We start from the raw sequence: 8,920 nt of genomic DNA, 5'->3' as shown, positions 1-8,920 counted from the left end.
TCAGGAGACCCTGAGCGCCGGTCATGGCCGCCGTTGAGTTAGGAATGTTACTCCACTAGTAGGGTAAGATTCTGTACTAGGGTCAGAATTATTTTGTATTTGACCCTAAAGTTATTTTGATGTTTATGAGGATGTATAAAAATACAGTTTTATAATGTATAGTAAACTCTGGTATCATGCTTGATGGATGGATGATTTAAATGTTATGATTGCTGCTGTTTAGGTTTCCGCTGTGATTGACAGACAGGTGTCCCCGTTACCCACAAGTTCGGGTTGACTTTCCCATTTATTATGTTATATTTCTTATTAAGAAATTGAGGTCGCTACAATAATAATAATAATAATAATAATAATAATAATAATAATAATAATAATAATATACTAATAGTAATGATAATAATATACTAGTATTTAGAATTTTTGTATTATTATTTTTAAAAAAAAAACGACCCTTGTCTTTCCAAAAAGAGAGACTCGGCCAAAAGTTAAACTTGATTTCTTAGAAAAAGGAGGACTCAGACTTCATTTTCTTAAGATGCCCGGAATTCGGTTGAAATGAACCGAGACTCGATAAAAACAACCGGACTTGCTGAAAACGAACTGAAACTCGGTAAAAACGATCAGACTCACCGAAAACAAACCTAAACTCGGTAGAGGCACCGAGACTCGAAAAAAACGACCGGACTCACTGGAAACGAACCGAGACTCGGCAATGACACCGAGATTTGGTGAAAACGGATTAAGACTCATCGAAAAGAAATCGGGAGTTGGTAAAACATACTGAGACTCAACTGAAACTCCGAGACTCATGGAAGACAAATTGGGACTCGGTAGACACACCGAGACTCGATTGAAACTCCGAGATTCCTGGAAGACAACACGAGACTCGGTAGACACATTGGGACTCAACGAAACTAAACCAGGATTCTGCAAAAACAACGAGACTCATTGAAAACAAATCAGGACTCGATTGGGTCTCTCGAAAGGATCCTCCAATTCTCGGGGCATGAAGTCAACTTTGTGTGCCGGGTCTTCTAGGGGTAGCCTGGTTAAAATTGGGGTGTCGATAATTAGAGACTTGATCGTACTGCTAACGTGTTGTAAATGAAATAAAAGAGGAAAAAAATTTGGAACTATAGAAATTCAACAGTCTAGTTTTCCAGGAACTAGATGTTATTAATCATCTTCTTATCTCATTTTGTTGTAAAACATGTCCTTATATAAGCAAATACATTGGCATCTCAAAAGTTAACGACATAATGAACCATTATGTGGTCATACCAAAGGTTGTAACCTATTATGTAGATAGTCATCCACATAAATATACATGTTTTACAAGAAACAAGTATATTTTCTACATTAAACTAAGAAGGAAATGTTATTAATTATATATATGTATATAATAAATGAATGAATAAATTCTTTATTTTTGGCAAATAGCATTTAATGTTTCCCAATGGGATCCTGGCATTTTTCAAGTTCCGATTAAAAATGATTAAGAGACATGAATAAGAAAACATAATCAATGAATTTATGGTTTTAAAACGGAATAGTGCCATTAAGATATCATTAATTATTGATAAATTATGGAAATTTATATAAAAGCTCGGGCTATAAATTGAAGGGAGATGTGCACAACCTTCACCATCATCAAATTGTGAGTTAGTAAGACACTTTGTGTAATATCCACCATGAAGGTTTCGGCTCCTGTCATTGCGGTCATACTAATTCTCATCTTCTCTTTTTCGGGTAACCAACTCTCTCGTCTCCATTTTCCTTTCCTTTTATTTTTTTCCATTATGTTTTAATTTCATTATATCGTCTCTTTATAAGTAAAATAATTTTTTTTCATTGATTTATCATATATTTTTTTATTTTCTTTGCCTATTTTTCATATTTAAAAACAGACAATCTGATGGCCGCACAAAAGTATTGTAATGGCACACCGTACCAAATGCCATGCAGTGAAGCAGAATGTAAAAGGCTCTGCACTGCCTATTCCTATCGTGGAAATTCCTTTTGTTTCGCTAAATCTACCTGTTGTTGCAATTAATTATTGTATTGTGTTACTAGCTTGTTCCTTGAATAAAAGACAAGCACGAGAAATAAATGTCTTTATGAGTTAAACTTTATGGTTAAGTAATGAGCTCCACATTCTAACTATACCTCATGTTTTATGTCCCCCTCGAGACTTTCAAATCAAAGCCGGGTATTAAAAAATAAATAAATAAATAAAGGCTACATTTGGAAATACAAATTTATATTTGAGCATATGAAGATACAAGAAAAATGGTATAAACATTTTAATGATGTTTTTCGAAGTGTAAATATTTTATATTTTATGTTTTATGTTTTATGTTTTAAGTCTTTTGAGAAATAGATGGTTATGAAATATACTGGTATTTGTGAATACTGAAAGTGAAGGTTATGTTTTGGAGATATGTATATATGTGAATACAGATGGAAGCATGGTTTATTATGGTGTGCAGATAGATTTAAAAAGCTTTGGTATTATATTTGTTTGAAGATTATTGTTATGTTTTCCGGTACATAAATAATATTAGAATGTGGATTATCAGGTAAATGAATGGATTAATAACACTCTCAGCCCACTTAGGGAGTCGGGGCGTTACAAATGGTATCAAATCAATATATTGTATACATGGAAATAAATTTTACATGACAAAAAATCTAAAATATCTAAAAAATAATGAAGATATTATCAATTTTTTGGTAACAAAGATTTTATTATTTGAAAGTGTTATTTATGGCATTAAATTGCGTGCTAAGTGTCATTTTGAAATAATTTTGAAAGTGTATATATTGTAAGTGAAGTAGATCTTAGTTATGACATTAATTTTCCTAAAATTAAATATGATTGAATAGAAGCAAAATTTATCACTCTTGAAAGACAATTTAAGAAATAAATATGAACTTTGAATTTATTAAGGTATTGGATACAAAAAAAAAAAAAAAAAAAAAAAATTAACGCTATAAACAAAAAGAGCACTAATAATGATATGAGTGAACAATGAACATTTTAAATTTATATTTCTTTGTTGAATTTGAATTTTAAATTAAATATTAATTTTCTGAATTTATTATTATAAATCAATAACACAATCTATCTATGTAGTGCCAAATAGTTGTCAACAGATACACAAAAATTTGAGTTGAATTTCCCAATCTTAGAATGGAATAAAAGTTTTCTTATTTTTACTTAGTATATAGTTAATCAATTTAAATTTTTATTTTATACGATAAGAGCCTTAAAACGTATAATATATAAAATAATCATAAATTTAAATTATTAAATATCTATGCATAGTGTCGCGACGTCCCCAGGAGCGAGGGTGCCCCCGGGGTGGGCAAAATAAAAAAGTGGTTTTGATTTTCGTGAAAAAAAAATGTTGGAATCGTCACTAACCTTTTCGAGTGTGGTTAAAACACTTGATTACCACACAATTAAGGGTGGAATCAGTCTGCGTTACCATGATCAGAATCGGGAGTTCGATTATACGAGAAGAATGTACTAGCACCCCATGCACACCCGTTCTATGAACGTTACCTAATTAATTGACAATTATCCTCAAATTAATTTTAATAGTCCTTTTATTTTACTCCCAAAATATTAACGCACATGCAAATAAATATACCACACAGATATTAACATAGTATTTTTAATATAAATACTCTCTCAGAACTAGGGCACGTGGAGCCTAAAAGGCTTATGCCCTTTCTTTGAAATCATAAGGAAAGAAAATCGAGAAAATATTTCTTTGAAAATAACTCGCACACTTATTTTGAAATTTTATCTAATTTTTCTCAATATTAAATAATATTTTTAGAAATCTTGGGAAGTTTTTAAACTCATATTGGATGAAAAGTCTGCAAAAACAAGTTTTTGACCTCAAAAATTATTTTTCAAAATTTTCTCTAATTTTTCAAAAAAATTTGAAATTTTTCCTTATTTTTCCCAAATTTTCAATTAATTAAATAATATGATGTAAAAAAAAAAGAATAATTAAGTAAAATAAAGAGAATCAAATCAAAAATATTTTTAAAGTTTTCCTCTGATTTTTTTTTTAATTTTTCCATATTTTATGAATTTATAAATAAATAGATTAATATAATACAAAGCAAATAAATGGAGAAAATAAGAAAACCGGTTTTGACCAGTTCAAAAAGTTAACTGGATCAAGGGGAACCGGTCAAGGGGTCAACCTGGTTGAAGGGGGACTGGTTAGCGAGCTAGGGTCAGACCACGTGTCGCCTGTCGGATGGAGGGGCATGTGAGGTGAGGATTGGTGAGGTGGCGTGATCACAAACGTCCTTGGAATTAAAGCACCAATCCAACGTTTGAAGGGAGACCACGTATCGCCCTAATTTGTATGGACGATAGGGAGCCACGTGTTGGTAGCTAGATGGGTGGGCATATGCGGATGTAGACCGATGATATGTATGAGCAGTAATTTCAGGTTTCATCAAATTTTTGCATACGTAATTCGTGATCGAGAAGGGAGGAGAGTGAACGATAGGCATGCATCAAATGGGGTTTTCTCATCGAGGGAGACCGCACAAAATTATGAAAATTGCATAGGAGAATTTTCAAAAATAAGAAGTTTTACTCGGAATGAAAAATCGTGTTCTACAATTCATAGAAAGAAGAAAATAAATAAATAAATAAATATATATATATATATATATATATATATATATCTTATTTTCTTCTATCATAACATCTTTTTGAAAAACTAATAACCTCACTGCATTCTTCATGTTTCCCACTATGAAACTAGGTAGCGTGTGTCTAAATAAAAATAATGCCCCCCACATGTACCTTTAAATTTTGTCCCTTAAATTCAATTTGGTCATGAGCAAACTGCACTTTTCATTTCATGTATGACTAATTTGTGCCTCTCCCTAAATTCATGTATGACTAATTTTTGCCTCCACCTTCATATTTCTTTACTAATAAAAAGGAAAATTGAATAGAGAAAGCACTTGCATATGTGATTACAATTAAACAAAAGTTAATCAAAACCCGCTGAATAATGCACATCACATAATTTTTTAAAACACACAAAAGGTAGATATTCATAAAAAATAAAAAATCAAATCAAATATGAAAGGTAAATGATTGATAACTTCTCCCCCATATGCGCAGTAATTCCAGGTTTCATCAAATTTCAACATACATAATTCTTGATTGAGAAGGGAGGAGAGTGAACAATAGGCATGCATTAGATGAGGTTTTCCCATACAAAATTATGAAAATTGCATAGGAGCATTTTCTAAAAAAAAGAAGTTTTACTCGAGATGAAAAACCGTGTTCTACAATTTATGGAAAGAAGAAAAAAAAAAATATATATATATATATATATATATAAAGAAACAACACCCCACGTGTCCACATGTCATTGAATGCACCTTTAAATTTTGTCCCTTAAACTCAACTTGGTCATGAGCAAACTTCCTAAATTCCGTATATGACTAATTTGTGCCTCTTCCTGAATTCATGTATGACTAATTTGTGCCTCCACCCTCATATTTGTGCTTTGTCTCCTCCTCGGCATGCTATAAAACCTAGCCACCCCAACTCTTCTTCACCACGGCCACAAGCACCGCACCACCAAAGCTTGCCACACCGCCACGGCCACGCCACTGCCAGAGCATCGCCAACACTAAACGAACAGGCCGATACCCCCCTATTTGTTCATCTTCTATAGAAAAAAAAAAAAAAACGATTAACTATTTGTTCCCAGTGGAGCAACCATTTCTTTAGGAATTCAAGACCCTACACCAGAATGCTTGTTCTCCCAAAGGATCTCGGGATCCTATACCCGATCAATCATCCCCAACGGGGCAACCATTTCTTTAGGAATTTAGGACCCTACACTTGAATGCCCGTTCTCCCAAAAGATCTCGGGACCCTATACCCGATCGATCATCCCTAGTGGAGCAACCGTTTTTCGAGAACTTAGGATTCTACACCCTGGATCTTACACCCGATTGATCATCCCAAGCAGAGCAATTTTTCAAGGACTTAGGACCCTGCAACTGAGGACATTTTTCGAAAGATCTCGGGACTTGCACCTGATTGATCATCCCATACCAGGTCCAAGTCATCCCCAACGCGAATCATCTCCAATTCCTTTTAATCCCACATTAACCACCGACTACTCACCTCTGCTAACTTCTAACCAAAAACTACTAACTACAAATTTTTTAGAGAGTTGTACGACACTTCCATTCCCCCATCCCTGGTAGGCAAGCATCCCTGATCGACCCAAAGCATTGAATGGTTGTGCGGCCACGTTAAAATATGTGTCTTTTATCTTTACAGGTTTGTTGTTACAAATAACATAGGAGAGTTCCTACTGTTACATTGGAACAATAAAGCCTACAAAGAGGGGCAGCTGTCGACACCTCAATTTTAACCAGACCATTTTTTAAGAGATTTGGTGTATGAAGAATTAACTTGAATCCCAAGATTGGGAGGATTTGATCGAATCCCGATGAATTCTTGAATCCGAATGAATTTTTGAGTCCCGGCAAACTTTAATTGTATTCCAACATTCTAATTGAATCCCAGAATTCTAACTGAATCCTAGTGAATCTTGGATATCCCAATGAATTTTAATTGAGTCCGGGTGAATTTTAATCGAGCCCCGATATTTTAATCAGGGTCTCAATAAATTTTTAACCGAGTCACTTTTGGGAGAATAAAATTGGACGAAAAATACATCCATATAAAAAATATAATAAGAAAACAAAAAAAGAAAATTTTAGGTTCACCCAATCTCCAAGTCCCAAGGCTCCCCGCGCATCAAAAAGAGAATCAAACTGTCAGGGGGCGAATAAAAATCCCAAAATATCAAATGCGCAGGGAGGAAGACGTTAAAAAATATTCCCTGTCAGGGATCCCGTTTAGGCCATCGCAGAAAGAGAGATTTTGGCGCCAAAATTGCACCACCCAATTCTTATAAGACCACAGTTCATGCATACGCAGAGGAGGGGAGAGGTCTCCAGCTGATCTGATTTCTCACGCAGGGCCGAAAGGGGGTCTGAATTTTTTTCTTTTTTCTCTGGCACTCCCCAACTTCCACCCGGGTCTCTTTCTCAACCATTCTCTTCCTCCATCGGAAGCCTCCCCAGCCCTCTCCCACTCTCTCTCATGCACCAGCTCGGCTAGCTCACTAGAGCTCAGTCCCCAGCCCCCTCCTACTTCTCGGATAGACCACAGCCTCCTCAGACTCTTGCGCAACCGCACGTAGCTCTGGCCACTACCCATCTCCTTCATCCTTTGTTTGTGACACCCAATAGAGCAGCCCCGAGACCTCTGCATTTCCATTTCTGTCATTCTCTATCCCTCTCCATACCTTCGTCTAAGGAAGATTTAGCTTGTGGAACAGCTTTGTTCTTCGCGAAAGCCTATCTCTCCATCTCTTTCGGCTGCTGTCTCCCTCAAATCCTCACTTCTGCTTCAAATATTGCCACCGATGACACTCTCGGGTGACTTGTACCTCCGCCCAACAACCAGCGAACCGAACCACCATCCCCGACTTCTCCTTCCCAAACGCAGCAGAGAAAATTCTGAATGAGGGACGGATGATTCATTTGATGCTCATGTTTCAGTTCGTTGATGGTGACGACTTTTTTCGATTGGATCTTCTTGAATTCTAGTTCGTTTATCGGTGGGAGTTCGTGTTTCTGGATTCCTTCTGGAAGCAGATCAGAACCTGATGAAGGACTAGCTTCTGGTTGTAGGTTTGCTATATTTAAGTTGGATTTTTTTATATTTTATTTTGTTCAGTAGCTCCCTTCACCGTTCTATCTCATTTCGTTCTTGTTTCCAATTGGAGCCGGTGTTTCATTTCTTATCCTTCGTTCATGGTGTTGTGTTCTTATTTTTCCATTGATTTAACTATTCTAGTTGTTAACTGGCATACACTCGTGCATCACTGCACACACAGCACTCATTCACGCACATAGAACACACACCACCAACACACACATCCCCTGCAAGCCGCCCACCCAGACATCTCCCTCTTGCAGCTCTGGCTCCGATACCAGTAGCGTCTGCAAACCACCACCCTCCATCGCTCTTTCCTTCATAACCATGGCCACACCAGTGTCCCACACTGTCCTTTGCCACCACTTTCGGCCTCAGCTCCGACTTCCACTTCTGGATGTCTACAAAGTTGGTGGCAATGGCACTGTCCCCGTGGGGCGGGTCGAGACTGGTGTCCTCAAGCCTGGCATGGTTGTCACTTTTGGCCCAAGTGGGCTCACAACCAAAGTAAAGTCTGTAGAGATGCGCCATGAGGCTCTTCAGGAAGCACTCCCTGGTTACAATGTTGGTTTCAACGTGAAAAATGTTTGAAGTCAAGGATCTCAACCATGGATTTGTTGCCTCTAATTCCAAGGAGGACCCTGCCAAGGAAGCTGCCAACGTTACCTCCCAGGAGGTATGGTAAAGAGCTTGAGAAGGAGCCAAAGTTCTTGAAGAATGGTGATGCTGGTTCTACCAAGATGATTCCCACCAAACCCATGGTGGTGGAGACTTTCTCTGGATACCCACCTCTTGGCCGTTTTGCTATGAGAGATATGCGTCGAACTGTGGCTGTCAGCGTTATCAAGAGTGCGGAGAAGAAAGATGCCACTAGTGCAAAGGTTACAAAACCTACTGGCACACCCACTTGAACTCACATGACACAAATAAAAAATACACACCACTCAAAGCACCACAAATACACACTGCACACGGTTATTGAACCATTTACACACAACACACACTGTTAACTCACCACTCCACGCACACTGTTTGAAAACAGCATTACACACACTACTAACACATGCACACTAGGTGTTTGACATAAGTCACCGTTACACACGCTGTTCACACACTATTTCACAC

At 36.8% G+C, this 8,920-nt stretch overlaps 1 long non-coding RNA gene and 1 pseudogene across 1 annotated transcript; both read left to right on the top strand.

The window, feature by feature from the left end:
• The first annotated feature begins 1,629 nt into the window (after window positions 1-1,629).
• LOC131149777 (uncharacterized) lies at window positions 1,630-2,139 on the top strand. The gene is made up of 2 exons (XR_009135295.1): window positions 1,630-1,749; window positions 1,908-2,139. It is a non-coding gene; the product is annotated as an uncharacterized LOC131149777 (long non-coding RNA).
• Window positions 2,140-8,122: 5,983 nt separating this feature from the next.
• LOC131148443 (elongation factor 1-alpha-like) lies at window positions 8,123-8,706 on the top strand (annotated as a pseudogene).
• The last annotated feature ends 214 nt before the right edge of the window (window positions 8,707-8,920 follow it).

Source organism: Malania oleifera, chromosome 2 (genome assembly GCF_029873635.1).
Source record: "Malania oleifera isolate guangnan ecotype guangnan chromosome 2, ASM2987363v1, whole genome shotgun sequence".
Taxonomy (NCBI): domain Eukaryota; kingdom Viridiplantae; phylum Streptophyta; class Magnoliopsida; order Santalales; family Ximeniaceae; genus Malania; species Malania oleifera.
The sequence above is the reverse complement of the archived record's forward strand: the minus strand, read 5'-3'. Positions and strand labels throughout refer to the sequence as shown.